The following is a 14,518-nucleotide window of genomic DNA, read 5'->3' as shown; positions in this document are numbered from 1 at the left end:
AAAAGACAGGGTATAACCTTGAAGGAAATTATGCATGCCCTAAGAACAAATTCATGCATACAGCTACGAAAGTAACTCACACTGGACTATGTCGATAAAAAGATAATCTATGGATACACACAGTATATATAATACAGACACAAAGAATACAGAAGATACAGACAAGTTTTACTTGACAAAACATTGAATAGACAGACAAGATGCGTGACCTGTGGGTTGTTGGCATTATAATAACCAGCCCACGTTATTGATGTTAAAGATCAAAATCCAGCCACAAGGGTGGAACTCCTGCAGCCGTGTTCCCCGGAGATGTGCAAACAGCCCCGAAGACCCATGCAAGCAGCTGAGCTGTCTTCCTCTGCCTAGTTACAGTTATATGCTCATGAGGTCTTGTTTTAGGTTGATTAAGGATCCTTAACTGAACCATAAAGCCAAATATTTTAAAGAAGATGGAAAAAATTACCAGAAATAATTCCAAATGCTTGATAACAAGAAATGAGGGGGAAAAACTAACAAACGAAAAGCAGCAGCTAGATAACAGGGCCAGAACTGTGCTTCCTGGAGGTAAACAATGGTGTTTGGCTAAGGGTTCCTCTGCCAGGTCTGCTCGGTCTGTAGGCATGACGCCACCCATGGTGTGAGCCCAGACACTTGCTCAGGGCTCTGGCTAGAAACACTTCTGTCTGGAGTGCTAAGTGTTCTACTTATTAATGTAAAAGAGTATTTATGCTATGCAGTACTTCTAAGATCAGAAAAGGAGCTTTTTGGAGGTGCACGGTCTAAAAGGATGGAGAGGATGAGAGAAAGAAGCACACCAGGAACAGGATGGCAGGTGTAGCCCAGGGTGAGAGCATACGGGGACCCCTATAATGGACTACATGGTGAGTTGTTTTCACTCTTGCTGCACTCCTCCCTGCACTAGTGGTCTTGCAGCTTTGTGTAGACCATCTAGCAGTCCAGCCCGGCCTCCCAAATCACAGGAAGGCACACAAGTAGAGTAGGGAGTAAGGAGAGCTTCGGCTGTGACGCATCTGAGCTATCGCCCGGGTGATGTGTGGGAGCACGGGGGGTGCTGTTTATTACGGATGAAAAATAAGCATCATCCAAGAATCCCTGTTTCCCCCCAACAAGAGAGAGATATTTAAAGTTCAGACTCCAAACAGTAAACTGTTTCTGCCAAAAGGGGTTTAAAATGCCAGGGCTCCTGACAGTGAGAGGAAATGGTGATGGTGCAGACCAAATGAAGCTGCTGGGACAGCACAAAGATGGGAAGGAATTCAGGTCGGAGGGGTGGAGGGCCTCATGGCCACAGGGCAACCATCACTTTAGATCACAAGAAAAAAGAAAAGCCAAGCCTTACTCAGAATGTAAAGACCACGTAAATAGGAGACTAAGCACCTTCTGTAAGTCAGCAATAGGCCTGGGCATTCCAGCTCCCAGGACAGGAGCCCTACTGGCCTCTCATAAAGATCTTGGATGAACCAGAACTCCTCTCTCCTGCCCTTCGGTTGTGACCTATGCTAGCTGCTCAGTGAGGAGGACACAGACAGATTCACGACCAACAGACTGTCCTCAGACGTCATTAGTGAGTGTGGAATTAGTCATTCTCACAAACACAATGACCTTTAACATACTTTTAGTTAAAAGATCTTTAAAGAAACCTCACTCAGGAACACCCTATATAACTCTTCCAGTCAAGATTCCAGGGCCTAGAGGCAGTAAAAGGAAGAAAGCAATATTCATGTTTTTACCAAATTCTTTCTTAGCAAAGATTCTTTCTCTGGCTAAGCTACAGGTTGTATTGACACCGCTCCGGCTGACCACCTGCCCAACCCTGCACTGATCTTTCAGACTTTGGACTCGAATTTCCTTCCTAGAAGTATTCTTCCCTGGCTTTCCAAACCAAAACTTAGATTTGCCCACAAACATTATTATAATACCCCTGGCTTGGCTAAAAGGATCTATATTGTCACATTTAACTAACTTCTAATTGACCTGATTTCAACATAAAAAATCATTCCCAACATGTAATTTGAATAATACCTTTACCTTGTTCATCATAATCTCCTGTGGGCTGTATTTTAATTGATCTTCAAGAAAATGATTTCAGACTGGGAAGATGTGCTCACATGTTATACATATGGAAAATGAGGCAGAGTTTCCTCATTCAAAGACAGCCAGCTAGCTAATCGCACAGCTAGAAGTGAGCAAAGCTCAAGGCTTCCAACTTGAGGCTCTGCAGTGTCTACACACTACCCAGCATTCGACTTTTCCCAGTAGGAAACTGAATTCCTAAATAATCAATTTCCATAGAAACTACAGCAGTCAGAGCAGTAAAAAAAAGAATAAAAATCCTCAAAGAATTTCCTTTATATTTTATATTATATACATTCGTCATATGTATATTTCATGTATTTACAGTTCATACATATACACATGCATAATGTTTTTTATTCTTTCCAAAAGCAACATTTTCTACTCATCACCTGCACAGTCGTGAATCACGCTGTGAACACAGGTGCATGTGAGCATAGTGTGGGAAGACATAAATGAATATTCACTGGAGAATCATGACACTGACAACTTTAACTCTTTCCTCTGAATAAAGCTGTCGACAAGTTAGAAGACGGTATCAGTAAAGAAGCTCAGAAGGTAGAGAACTACGCTGTCCTCGAAGGGTCTAAGACTGTTTCCTTGATCAGGCAAATCACTGCCAACATAAACTCATTAATATTAAATTATTTTACTCCATAAGCAGTGGCGATGAAGCTCCCTGAGAATCAGAGGGTCTTCCATTCCATCTTCCTGTGATTATTGGCCAAAATTAAATTCAGTCACTTCTCTACTCCTCTCCATTCATCTAAACTGCTTTAATCACATAATGTGGCAGTAATCTAGAGAATTTTGACGTTCAAATAAATAAATTGAACATGACTAAAGTCTGTGAAGAAAAAGAAAACAAAAACAGGACGTGGACTATATCAATATCAAGAATTCTTTCTGCATTGCTGATACAAAGCCACCTCTGTTTTAGCCCAGATGATGTATAACTCAAATGAGTGCCTACAAGAAAGTAAAATAAACGAAGGCAGGAAAGTAATTTTCACCTGTGAGTGAGCCGACCCAACGTGTGTTTCTCCCTCTAGAGCACAGTGCAACATAATGGAAACCAGGTGAAGCTAAGTTTAAAGAGCATATAAAAGTATTAAATAGCTTTCTATTTACTGAAGAAATTGATTATACTTGACAGGTGACATTTCTGAGATGTAGACGATTACCAGTGGAAAAAATTAAATCCATCAGAAAGTCTATTACTGAGAAGTAATAACTGTGTATGTGGATATAAAAGGAAAACACAATATACGGAAAAACTAGGGGAATTATATAGAAATGTATTTTCTTTAAATAAACTCGTGACATAATTATAATAGAATAATGAGAGAATTTGATTCAGATCTAGAATATCATGAAAATAAGCAAAAGTAACACTGGATTGAATAAAAGGCCAGTTGATGGTCTTGGCTCTGCCATTTAGTAGGTTTATGGCAAAAGCTTCACCTTTTTGCTACTTACCTTCCTCATCTTCAAACTGCAGCAAACACAGCTGTGCTACTCAATGCACAGGGTGATTTGAGGATTATATGCAAAAATATATGTGAAAGTTTTATAACAAAGCATAAAGTTATGTAGCCACATTTATTCAGATACTATTGCTTTAATTTTGAACCAAATTAATAAACGGTCCAATCAAGCATTTATAGCTGAAGGCTGCTCAAACATCACCAACGCTTTATCAAGAACATCGATTTTCAGTGATTGACAAGTTGAGAAAGAGTGGTAAATGGTCAGATGGAGCTGGTGGCACTTCTACTTTAATAGCATAACATTTAAATTCAAGTCCATTTTTTTCAAGACATGCTCTGACATTCCCCCAGTGCTCAGAACACTGATCACGTACTATAGAACATGTCATAATAGCCACCTAACTCTGCAGGCAGGGTAGTATTTCTAAAGCAAAACTGGCTAGAACTCTCCACAGCACACAATCATGAACAGCTTCCCATCTTCTTGTGTGTGATGTGTCTCGAGTATAACACAGCACCTGTCTCCCTCACCTTTGCTATCAAAATTCCTCCTCCCACACTGTGATCCAGCATCCATCCACACAGATGACCGGCTGGTAGACAAGTTTATCGCTCTTAGAAAATATTATGCTGTGCTGATCTGCTGCTCTGCTCTGGCTGCCTTGCCTTTTGGTTCACCTGGAGAAACGTTCACTCCTATTTCAAGTTCAACTCAAGTGTACTGTCCCCTCTGAAGGTTCCCGGCCCCCTGGGACAAATTGGTCACTTCTTTTGTACCTACACTATATCCTGGGCATAGAAGTAATGCTAGAACTTGGAACACTTTACCATACTGAGGGAGACGATATAGGGTAGAATAAGGAGCACGGATTTGAGAGTCAGATGGTCTCTCTCAGAATCTTGGCCATCCAGCCTTGTGACCCTTGGCAATATACTTGACCTCTTAAAGCCTCAATTTTATCATCTGCAAAACAGGGATAATGATAAACTGAACTCAAAGGGTTAAATGAGAAATTATAGTTAAATATTTTATTATAGTTCCTGGCATACAGGTAGTACTCAATAAGTGTTTGCTGGTAGTAGATATAAGAGTTGGCAACCGTAATAATAATGATAGCAGTTGTTGACATGATGGCCCCCCCTTATAGAACTGAAAATTTCTTCACAGCAGAGATACTGTCCATTTCATGTCTCTTTTTCATGCTCAGCAATGTGGCATTTCTAGTAAAAGTGAGTCTTCCTGGCACAACCTAACTGGCATGTTGCTCTCAGATCAGTTCCCCACACTTCTTTCTTCGGCTTGGAATACCTATGGGTATGAAATGACGTTTCCCTGGCTTCCTTGCCATTAGGCTTCCAGCTGAGTCTGGCCAGTGGGAGGCACTGGTGTAACCATGATCCTCACTCCCTGGGATCCAGTAGCTTCGTCTCTTCCCTTTGTCCCTCTAGCGCTAGGATGGAGTGGCTTTGGTGGTGGTTAACCTTAGGATTGCCTCACTTCCCCTGATTGTCCTTCTAGCTCTTTGATCTAATCCTAATCATCCTATTAAATTCACCATATTAAATTTCCTCTCTTGATTTATCTGGCACAAATATGTCCCATGGCTGAATCCAGGTTTTTCCCATGAATGGATCTGACCTTTAGTCTCAGAGATCCACGAAGCTTAAGTGGAGACAAAAAATATTTGCTCTGCAGATTTTCAAGGGTTGTTGTGTGGGATCAATGAAAGTATTTTGAAGCTATAAATTGTTGCACAAATATTACACTTTGCTCTAAATATTTTCAATTGCAAAGGAACAACTTAGCTTCACTGATCTATAGCAGCGATGTTCTAAACTATACTGATACCTCCAGGGACACTATGCTTGTAACTTATACGGTTGAATAAAGGGCAGGACAAAGTCCAAGTGATAACTGAGTTTGGCATGGCCAAATTTTTATGAGCTCATAAGTGAGAAGACACTGATAGAAACAGTGAAAATTATGATTCTACTGAAGACAAGGAACACTTGGAAAACAGCCATCTTAGACTCTGCTCCAAGTCTTAATTTTGCAGATGAGCAATCACATTAAACTCCACAAGAATTCATGCAATGGCAAGTTATACTATCCACTTATTTGAAGACAACGCAAATGAAAGCAAAACCAAAACGCAGATAGCAATGCTTTGCTTAAGAAATCCAATTTTCAAGTAAGTTTTGGAGTTCTAAATTAAGACATATTACAGAGCAACTATTTGAAATACAACAAAATAGTCAAGATAGTGATTAAGACATGTTAAATAACATTTTTTTAAAAACTGCACAATCGTAGAATCCAAATAAGGTCTCTAGTTCATTGTAGTGTGCCAAGGTCAGTTTCCTTGTTTTGATAATATATTCTGGTTATGTAAGATGTTATCATTGGGGGAAGCTAGGAACTCTGTACTAGTTTTATAACTTCTTGTGAATCCAAAACTATTTAAAAATAAAAATTAAGAAAAAATTGTGTTTAGTATGTCAAAGGAAAGTAATTCGCCAGAAAAAAAAATTTGAAGTGCAAATTTTGCAGCCTTAAAAAGACTGCATACAATTAGAAATACAGTTCCTACTCTGCTACATAATTAAGAAACTTATGTACTTTTTGAATCACTCCACCAACATGTACTGTCAAACCATGACACTGGTCATGTTGTCACATTCCCTCCTGACATCTTTTACCATTTGGGAGATGTTCTCTTCTTTTCTGATCCTTCACTTGGCTATGAATTTCAAGTAATTTAAACTCCTGTGCTTGAGGTCGAGGCTTCCCCATGAAATCCAGGGACTACTAGTCCCAAATTCGCCACAGCTCACTTTTCAAGATGACAAACAGAGCATGTGCCATCAGTCACACATGAGGTTCTGTTCACTTCCCCATGATATTAACCTCTTGGTTTAGAGGTATGGCTTGTGTGTGGACGAGAACAAGAAGAGAACGTTTGGAAAAATAGCACAGCTGCATTCTTTACTCAGATGCTTGGGCATGAACTTGTAGATATCGTAGGAATGGATTCCACCTGAGTCTAGGATCCCGCAGCTACTCAGGATGATGGCTCTACCCAGCTCCCAAAGTGGATGAGGTGTGTAATTTCACACAGCCATTATGACTTTCCTCCAGATGAAAAACGGGCCTACTTTTCTTTGGTACAAAGGAATTCTTCTACCTCTAAGACATTGCTTTCAAAGAAGCAAACGTACTTTTAGGGAAACTGCTCTGTCGGATAGGCACGTGTCCATCCTGGAGATTCATCTCCTTCGTTCAAGCGGGCACAGCTTGAATAAGATGCAGGGAATCAAGACGTGAGGAGAGCCTCCGTTCTCAATTCCTCCCTCATACGTAAAAAGTTGCCAAGGTCACCATCTATAGTGACTGAGAAAGTTCTTAGCCTCTCTGTGCCTCATATAAAAAAATAAAATAAAGTACCGTATGTTTAATGTCTGTGGTTAGCTTAGATGAATGTGGCACAGTGTTTGGCATATAAGAAGCTCTTTTCTTCTGAAAACTAGGAAGCCGGACGCAGACACACTATTCAGAAACACCTGGGCACTGACTTGTTTTCTTCCCACTGATGTGATTTGTAGTGATTTTAGTTCCAGATCAGGTGCGACAAATGTTGATAAATACCCCCTCAGCGGTACCTGATGGTTTGTCAGTGTAAGTTTTCTGCTATGGCGCCATTACCCCCGAGGGCAACAGGGCCTCAGCAGAGCAAGAATCGAGTCTTCCAGATCTTCAGAGACCCCACGTTACCCAGGCAGCATCACGTGGGCAGGGTGTGACCCTGTTCGGGACTCTAGGCAGTTGCATGGGGGGGGGGTACATGTTTGGGGGGGCAAGGGAGGAAGGGAGCTCTACTATATCTGCTCTGGCTTGAAGGCCACTGCTTCCACTGTGATTTTCTTCGCCTTGTCTAATACATGCACACATATACATACACACAATGTATGCATATATACTTAATTTTTAAAAAAAATCTTGACTAATAAAATTAAGTGTGTGATCTCTTCTCGCCAATTCACTGCCCATCACAATCACAGCAGCTTCCAGTGCCTGTCGGCTGCTATAATCATTATCACTGTCTCCCTTCTTCACTGCAGGCTCATCTTCATTTGAGACCAGAAACAGGGTTCGCATTTGCTACACTGATCCTTTAGAAACCTAACTGAGAAACCATGATCACACAATTTTGGGTAAGTCCAAGCCAGAAGTGCCTTTCCTCTTCCACCAGATGGCAGTCCCGTATCAGGATGGGGGGGGAAAAAGCGGGGGGGGTGCTGGCAGTATTTTGGATATAAAAGTATGTGATTTTGGTATTTTCTGCAAGGGGAAAAACTGACAAATATGCGGTGTGGTAAGAAATGAAGTGTAGGTGTTTTGCACAAACCCGTCACAAGTGTTCTGCAAAAATAAAAACGCAAACAATTGGAACTGCCTGAATTAAAAATATTTTGATGACTAACCTATGCTCTGCTACGTGACACCACAAGAGTTGAAAACAAACCCACAAAACATAGAACGTGTTCAAGTTTGTGGTTATAGCCACTATCTGCACTTGGGTAGTATTCTAAATATACCTCTGCTCCATAGCTAAAAATTGTCTCAAGTTTTTCATTTGGAAAGTGGGCATGAAAACAGATTACTAGTAGAATTAAATTAGAACATGTGCATGAACAACCGGCAAGGAACTGTCTTTCTGTGGTGATAAAGGGATCTTAAAAGATCGAGTTTTGCTCAAGAACACAGCCTGTGTGAAGCTCTTCCATCTGTCTCTCATAGCAGCCTTCACCAGGTACAGACTAGAGAGCACTCACCCACTCCCTGGGGAAATCCACCCAGAGTCTCTAACATCTTTCATGCCAGAAGCTGGGCTCTGCTCCAAGGCCATGTCGTTTGCCGGCACTAAGTGACGCTAATGAAATAGCATCTACTTCAGGATGCCTGATATGATGTCCATGACAAGCTAAAAGGCCAGTGCCAAAGACAAGAATGAGTAGACCCAAAACTTATAGGCTTTTATCTACTGAAACTTAATGTGGCCTTGGCATCAAGAGGATTTTTTGGTTCGTTGCCTTAGGGATGTGCTAGCTTACTAGACCAGGATGGTTCTGCTTTACCTTGCTTAACAAGAGAGCATTTTTCAGCATGCTCCAGACATCAGATAAGTCAAAATTTGGCTTCAGCTTTCAATTTAGTGTTTTTGAAGCAGACTCTGCACCTTTCTGTGCATGAATCCTCTGGCTCTTCATCTCCTCTCAGTTGGGAGTCAGCTGCAAACACCTTTGAGAGATGGTTCGGAATCTTTTCTACATATGTTAGTGTATCATGCTTATCTTTCGTAATTTTCTTAGTTCCCAGAGAGATCAATTAATTGCTCCCTATTCCCATTGGTCCCATTAGCACATTTTCCAGTATGAAAGAAGCTTGTTTGTCTTTTTTAGCCATTTGCCACCATTTTCCATGTGTCCAAAGGCATTTTCCCCTTCTTCCTGTGCCCTTTCTCACAGATCATTCTGGTTATCCCTGGTAGATAATGTGAGTTTGTACTTTGGCTCTCTAATATACATTTATCTTGCATGACCCAAGTATAGAGATGTTCAGAGAAAAAAATAATTTGGAAAAAAATTATTTCTACATTCCTTCCAGAACTTTGGGTCAGGCATATTTTTCTATTTAGGAAATATGACCAAAATGTTGATGTCTGCAGATACCTGTTAATTGCATCATTGTGTAAGTGAACTAAGGTCAATTAATGTAACATAAAGCTTGTTGGCAATGGCAAAAATACTCTACTGCTCCGCTCTCAGAGGTAATAACGCAGACTTCCGTGCTATTACAGGGCATGGTTCAATTTCCCCTGCACATGGGGGAAGGCATAAAGACACAGCTTATCAAATTCTGCATTTTATGACAGTTGGATTGTATTATAGCATAAAAGCAGATTTCGCATATTCTAGATCCAACCTTAGCCAAAAAAGAATGTAGGTCTGCTTGGCTGTTTTGCAATATTTTCTATAATCAAGCAGCTAAATGGGTCACAGTATAATATTTTATATATTTTTCCTAACCCAAAGGCCATGGAGAAATTTGACCTAATTAAAGCTCTGTAAAGAGCTTTTAAATTTTTCCACTACTGTGAATTTTACTTAGTTATGAAATGAAGGTTAACAATTTCTTTTTGATTATTTCATATAAAAATCCTCTAGAAAATCAAAGTAGATTAATAGCTTTAGCAACAAAGGTGACACTTAACAGACTATAGCCTTTCATTGTGAGTACCCACTATAACCGGCAATATCATTTTTCTTAGATTTGTTTACTTTCCATTACTCATAATTGCTTCTTTTAATTGGACCAAGCTAGCTTCGTTTAGACTCCCCTTGAGAGTGATGTTGGCAGGAATGATTGGCAGTTCTCTCTCCCACACAGTGCCATCCTGAAATTGCAAATGTCAGTTAACAGGCTTCTCTTTCCAATGTTTAGGAGTGGGAGTCTGCCTTTAGCAGCAAGTAGTCTGGGTGCACATATTTCTGAATAAATGCATGTGAAATTATGCATTCAAATTATGGAACCAGGGACCTGAAAGGAAGCAGAGAGGTCAGCTACTCCATCCATGCCAGGTCTGCAGGTTCCTAGTCCATTTGCCAGCCACTCCAGGCAGGTGGAACTACGTGCTACTTTTAAACATCATTACATGTAACCCCTCCTCAGCTGTCTATGCTAGAGGGTTAAGAAGAGCATCGCTGACTTAATTTTGCAGGCAATTTTTTTTATATCATGACATTTTGCACCAAGGCTTTTATTAGAGTTTCTGATCAGGAATAAAGTGGCAAGTCTTGGTCCCTTATCTTCTTATTTTTCATACGAATTAAAATTGAGGTGCAATTAAGCAGTTAAATGGCTGATAAATGGGGTGAGTAGGCTCAGTAGAAGCTATCACAGTGACAGAGAGTCTCCCAGACCTCTGGATCATAACCGAATACACACTCTATGCACCAAAGCACGTCAGGAAATGCACATCAGTGATGCTGGAGTGACAGAGCAGACTTCTACACTGACCTCCAAACTCTTATTTATAAGACCATGAAAAACAACAAAAATACAACATAATATTTAATAAGTATTATATGAATAAAATGGTTTTATAATAAATCAGCTAGGTATTTGTTTAAAAATAAAGAAGAAAAATCCTCTTGGCAGCCAGGCTGCCTGGATTCAAAAAGAACTGAAGAACCGAAGAGAGGAAGCTTCTCATGGTTGTATCATAATTGCTGGTGGCTGAAGTGGAAAAGTTTGTGACTAGGGGTATAAAAGAAAAATAAGGCACAGAATGGAGTTTTGATATTTTTACCTGTTAGTTTTGAAATCTGGGAGGTCTTGGTTACTTATTTTTACTTAATTTGAAACAGTTACATAGTTCCTACCCCATGCCAGACACTGTTCTGAGTGCTTTGTAAATATTAACACACAATTTTGGAAATCAAGACAAGTATGAGACAAGGAGGCCACAGAGAGGATGGCATCAAAAACTTTTCTGGCCAGCTGCTGTCTGGAGGGCGTTTGTACAGAGGAACTGAAGTTCCCTGCTTAATCTTACCGTCTTCCCCCTGAAAGAAGGCACTGTCTGGCTTCCACCTGCCATGGCCATCTCCAGGGACCTGCAGAGGCCCATAAATGGCACCTGACGCATGAAAGCGCCACGTCTGCTGCTCCTGGGCTGGCAGGCGGTGTTGTCTCACATCGAAGAAATGCAAGAAGGCCCTAATTTCTCTTGCCTGGATCCTCATTCATTTTGGCTCCTGTTGACCAACCACCCCCCATGCCAGGAGCCTCTGGGAAATGTATACTGGAGCTGAAGCAGGCAGAGGAATGCTCTCTTTCTACAGAGCTGAGAGCATATTTACAGAACAGGATTATGCTTAGTGGCTGAAATATATTTGTTGAATCCTGAAGAGATTATTTGCTAGAAATGTGTTTGTAGGGTTAGTGCCGTAGAGTGGATTCTAACTCCTAGGGACCCAGCAGAGCAGGATCCTGCGTGGTCTTTCTGCACCATCCTCTCCTCTCACCTTCCTGTGCTCTAGCAGACAACGCTCCCCTGCTGTTCACAGGATTTTCAAAGCTAGTGTTTTCGGAAGTGGGTGGCCAGGTCCTTCTTCCTAGTCTGTCTTAGTCTGGAAGCTCTGCTGAAACCTGTCCACCATGGGGGACGCTCCTGGTATTTGAAATCCTGGTGGCATAGCTTTCGGCATCACAGCAACATGCAGCCACCACAGTGTGACAACCTAGAGATGGGTGGTGTGTCTCCCTGACAGGAAATGAACCCGAGCTGCAGCGGTTAGAGGGCAGGATCTTAACCACCAGACCCCCAGGGTACCTAGAAATGCGTTTACTGCCGTGATAAGTAGACTTGTTGATGAAAGGTTACGGTTTCAACTTCCATTTGTGTGAAAAACTAATGTTTCAAAATAACATATTTGAGAAGCCAATTGGGACGGATTGAAGGCCTCCTATTGTATTTCACATCTTCAGAAATGTTTCTTAGAAACAAATGTGTCACTGAAACATTACTTTTCCCTGAACGGAAGTACCAGTGAATAAATGTAAGAAGGCTGCATGCACTGCGCGCCCAAGGCTTGTAATCTTTCTCCTGTAATTAAAAGTATCTGAAAATGTATGTAACTCCAAAAGCAAAATTGAGGGGAAATTAATTAGTTTCTTTTGGGGGTTGTGAGAACTAAATTCACACATTCCTGGAAGCGATCCCGAGGATACCAGTCCTAAGAAAGTTCAGAGATTTCATCCCCCCGAAAGAGAAAAGGAAGCCAAGCGGGAGATTGAGCATTATTCTGCCAAAATGGCACTCAATTGCTCAGAAACAGATTTTAAGAATTTTTTAATCCAATTCTTATCCTGCTCTCTACACTAGCTCTGCTCCTCTCTGAGGGCCCATGACTTTACAGACTCTAATATAAGGAATCACAGGGAGCCCTCAGGATTCAGGAGTACCTTACTTAGTTCACACAAGGTAATTTTCCAGAAAAATAAAAATTGAACAATAAACTTTAAAAATTTTTAATAGAAACTTGAAATGTATTAAACATTACTCTGTCTTCTTTAGAGAGAACCCACTGCATAGATATTGACAATTTTATGTGTAATTTAGACGTCAAGGCCTTGCATCGTCTTCCCCGTCTTACCTCTTTGCTTTTACCTGTGGACACCCCACCTCACTCTTTATGCTCCATCAACACTGTACCCTTTAGGCCTTTCCATCAGTTTCTTTAAACCTCAACTTCCCTCTCTGTTACATGAGAATAACAGTAATTTGAATACTGTTGGTGAGGGAAAAACGAGACAATGTATGCAAAATGCTTTTGGTTTTGTTTTTGTTTCTTAACAAGCTATAAAGAGCTACTTATGCAGCGTTTGTAATGCTGTTACTAACTTGTCCCGGGATATGTCTGCCTAGACTACTGAGCTGCCTTCATTTTATCCTGCTCCAAATGTCTTGTCTTTTCCCAATAGAGTAAATAACAGAATAATATCTCTCACTTGATTACTGGTCTGGTAATTCATTACTGGCAGTTTTGTTCTTTTCTTTTTAAATCACATGTCCCAGACACGGCTTTTTTACGCTGCCATTTTCACTCCCAAATGTGTATCTTGAATTTCCCACCTGCTTCCAAACCCAGTCCATAACTGCACGAGATTCCCGGATATCTCAAATAAAGTGCCCTAACGTTACCTCAAAAGTCCAAATCTGAAATTACTGTCCATCTTCTCCATCTCCCTTAACGGCTTCACCATCCCTTCATCTTCTCAGGCTCAAAACTTCAGAAGCACCTGCAGCCCTGCCTCCTCAGCCCCCCACCTCCCGGCCCTCGCACAGCCTTTGCAGCTTTGCTCCTTCAGTGCTCCCCATCCGTCTTCTCCATTACACTCACTACCCACTTGCCCAGGGGGTTGCTATGGCTTCCTAACTGATTTACCTGAGTCGGGTTCTTTGCTTCTCCAATCCCTCCCACAAGCGCCAGTGGAACAATATTCCATTCCTAAGTATAACTCTCCTCACAGTAGTCCTCTGCTTATAAATAGAAGCGAGCAATAAACAGCGCTGTTAATGGCTTCCCACTCCCTCAGAAGGCCACACTCCTTCATCAAACACTCAAAACCCCATGCAGTCTGATCAACTGTGCCTGGAAAACAACCTCTTCTCCCTCAAATTCTACGTATTTTTCCTGTGCTGCAACCTGTGCCTCTCCTTGTCAGTCAGATGCCAAGGTGTTAAACTCTTTCCCTTCCCGTCCTGTCTAGGCCAGCACTCCCAGGACGTGCCTTTCTCTGTCTCCTTAGGCTGCCGTATTTCTTCTGCATGGCTCTTGAAACTACATGACCTGAATAACTTGCTTGTTTACTGTCTGTCTCTCCTTGTTAGACTTTCTTTCATTCACTGATATATTCTCAGAACCTAGACTCAGAGTAAGTACTCAAATAATATTTACCGAATGAGTGGATGAATATGGCTATTATCACATTAGGCTGTAAAATAAATCAGCTACATACATTTAAATCTCTTCAGTTAGAATGTAATCGACATGAGCATAGGCACATGTCTTGTTTCTATCTCCTTTAGCACTCATCACAGTCTCTGATATGCTAAAGATGTTCAATAAATGGTGAATCAAAGCGAATTAGATGCATACACTGGGTATTTGATTTTTATTACTGCTCACTTTTCAACCCCTTAAGGAAAAAAAAAAATCTTTCTATGTTCAATTATTTTGTTTTTGAAGTTACCAAAATCTGACATGTGGAAATTGCAACATTTCCATAATTAACGTAAAAGTTGACAGAGCAAAAGTGTGAATTAAATATTAAGATAACTCACTATGATGCACTAATGGTTGCAGTC

At 40.9% G+C, this 14,518-nt stretch overlaps 1 protein-coding gene across 8 annotated transcripts in view; it reads right to left on the bottom strand.

Annotated features, from left to right (window-relative positions):
* Positions 1-14,518, bottom strand: part of ADGRB3 (adhesion G protein-coupled receptor B3) — a 645,078-nt gene that overhangs the window by 499,351 nt on the left and 131,209 nt on the right. The window lies entirely within an intron of this gene.

The sequence above is a fragment of the Equus caballus genome, chromosome 20 (genome assembly GCF_041296265.1).
Source record: "Equus caballus isolate H_3958 breed thoroughbred chromosome 20, TB-T2T, whole genome shotgun sequence".
NCBI classification, from domain to species: domain Eukaryota; kingdom Metazoa; phylum Chordata; class Mammalia; order Perissodactyla; family Equidae; genus Equus; species Equus caballus.
This window is presented reverse-complemented; position numbering and strand designations above follow the sequence as displayed.